The 2,699-nt window shown below is 41.2% G+C and overlaps 1 pseudogene; it reads left to right on the top strand.

Moving 5' to 3' along the window:
- Positions 1-324: 324 nt before the first annotated feature.
- Positions 325-823, top strand: LOC117720080 (large ribosomal subunit protein eL21 pseudogene; annotated as a pseudogene).
- The last annotated feature ends 1,876 nt before the right edge of the window (positions 824-2,699 follow it).

Genomic DNA, 2,699 nt, shown 5'->3' with positions numbered 1-2,699 from the left:
TTAGAGAGTCTTTGGCTGGCACTCTCCATGGTAGCCAGATAAAAGGACAAAGAAGAAGGAAATTTTGCTTTCTACCTGCTGCTACATTTCCCTGACCATAAGAGACTCTCCCGCTTTAACTATAAGCCACAACAAGCCCTGTCTTCCCCAAATTGCTTGTGGTCATAAAATCTTATCACAGCAACATAGTAGTAACTGATATAGGGTTTTATGACATTTAAATAAGAAAGAGTGTCATCGTACCCAAACCAAGTTGAAAAGCTCTAAGAATGAATTTTTCAAAATTAAACAATAGTTTTTGAGATTATGGCCGCCACCGCCATCTTCCAGTTAACTCGCCAAAATGACGAACACAAAGGGAAAGAGGAGAGGCACTCGGTATATGTTCTCTAGGCCTTTTAGGAAACATGGAGTTGTTCCTTTGGCCACATTCATGAGAATCTACAAGAAGGGTGACATTGTAGACATCAAGGGAATGGGTACTGTTCAAAAAGGAATGCCCCACAAGCGTTACCACGGCAAAACCGGAAGATTCTACAATGTCACCCAGCATGCCGTGGGTATCATTGTAAACAAGTAGGTTGAGGGCAAGATTCTGGCCAAGAGGATCAATGTGCGGACTGAGCACATTAAGCACTCGAAGAGCAGAGACAGCTTCCTGAAGCTGGGGAAAGAGAACGATCAGAAGAAGGAAGCCAAAGAGAAGGGCACCTGGGTTCAGCTGAAGCGCCAGCCTGCACCACCCAGAGAAGCACACTTTGTGAGGACTAACGGGAAAGAGCCTGAGCTGCTGGAGCCCATTCCATACAAATTCATGGCCTAGTGTACAAAAGAGAAACAAAGGACCTGACTGCAGAATTTTTAAAAAAAAAAAAAAAAAAAAACAGATTATAATATAATTATATCATTTCCTCCAAATCCTCGCAATCACACCCCATCCTTGATTTCCTTCAAATCAGTCTGTGGTGTGTGTGTATGTTTAAGTACATAAACATAACCTACTTATTCTGTATAATATATAGTTGTATATGCATATTTTCAGCACTGAGCATTTGGTTTTGGGCAAACAGTGGGTATGTGCTTCCCTGAGGGAGTCTATTTCTTCCTGTCTCAGCATTTCTTAGTTGCCAGTTGCTTCATTGCTAGGGCTTCAGAATTTTGGAGGCCAGTTGCAACTAATATGTCTCAAACATGACTCCTGCACCTAAAACTCAAGGATCATTACAGAAGAAGAGGTGAAAAGCTTGAAATAGCCAGAAGGACAGGGAATTGTTAGTGATATTGTATCTCTCCGAAATTTCAGAAGCTACACAAATGACATCTCACAAACATAACTTTACATATAGGAACAGAACAAGGATGACAATGATAGTTATATTTATGTGGATGGGCAAAGCTAACAGCTATTTCTTAAGAATTCAGGCCTGGCCGGGCAGTGGTGGCACACATCCATAACCCCAGCAGTCAGGAGGCAGATGCCCAAAGATCACTGAGTTTGAGGCTAGCTTGGCCTATAGAGTGAGTTCCAGGATAGCCAAAGCTACAGAGAAAAACCCTGTCTCAAGTTGCCCCTCACCTCCTGCAATAAAAAAGTAATTGAGACCTGGAGAACATTTAATAAAACATTTATCAAAGGCTCAAGGGAAAAACTGGGACAGAGATCTACTCGCAGGAACAAAGATTTAGATGCACTTAAGAGAAATATAAAGATTGTCCTTAGAGATTAAAGAAAATGCCAGTGCAGAAACTTCATGCTGTTGAGATACTCAGCAAGAATAGAGAAAAAAAAAAAAAACTTGGAACAGCAGATAATGGTCTTGTGGATCTTTTTGAGAAGTTGGAGTTTTGTTCAGAGATCTTCACAACTGGTTGACATCCCTTCAAGATTAAGTGACTAAGTGACCCCAATCAAGAACAGGGTAAACCGTACATGAGACAACAAAGAGCTGACCTCTCTGCTAGCTTTATACTTCTCAGAGGTCCTGGAAACGTGATTGCTTTCTTTTCTTTTTGTTTTCCTTCCTTTCTTTAATTTAGTCATGTCTGATGCTGTGCTGCTTTATTTTGAGTATTAATTCTGTACCTGTGTACATATGAATGTAAATCAATTCCACTTTCTTCTTCAGTGAGGGTATAATCTTGTTTATCTTCTTTTTCTTTATTCTTCTCTCATACATTACATCCTAACAACAGTTCTCCCTCCCTCCATGCCTCCCAATCCCTCCATCAACTCTCCTGTCCTCCAGATTCCCTCATTTTCATTTCCTTTCACTAAAGACCAGGCCTCCCTGGGACATCAACTGAATACTGCATGAAATGTTACAGTGAGTAGACACAAATCCTCAAATGAAGGATGGGCAAGGCAACCTTGCAGGAGAATAAGGTTCCCAATGGCAGGTAAGAGTGTTTGACAGACCCACCACTACCTCTGTTAGGAGTCAAACAAGAGCACCAAGCTACTCAAACATAGCATAAATGCAGAGAACCTAGAGCAGACCAATTCAGGCACTGTGATTGTTGTTTCAGTCTCTCTGAAGCCCTATGTGCCCTGCCTATTTGATTCTGTAGGGTCCTCCATCTATACATTCAGCTGCTGGATGAGCATGTTCTGATAACAATTGCGCTAGGTTCTGGTCTACGAGAATAGGACTTATTTCAATGACATTTTCTTTTCTTTCTTTCTTTCTTTCTCTCTCTCT

The sequence above is a fragment of the Arvicanthis niloticus genome, chromosome 14, assembly GCF_011762505.2.
Source record: "Arvicanthis niloticus isolate mArvNil1 chromosome 14, mArvNil1.pat.X, whole genome shotgun sequence".
NCBI classification, from domain to species: Eukaryota; Metazoa; Chordata; class Mammalia; order Rodentia; family Muridae; genus Arvicanthis; species Arvicanthis niloticus.
This window is presented reverse-complemented; position numbering and strand designations above follow the sequence as displayed.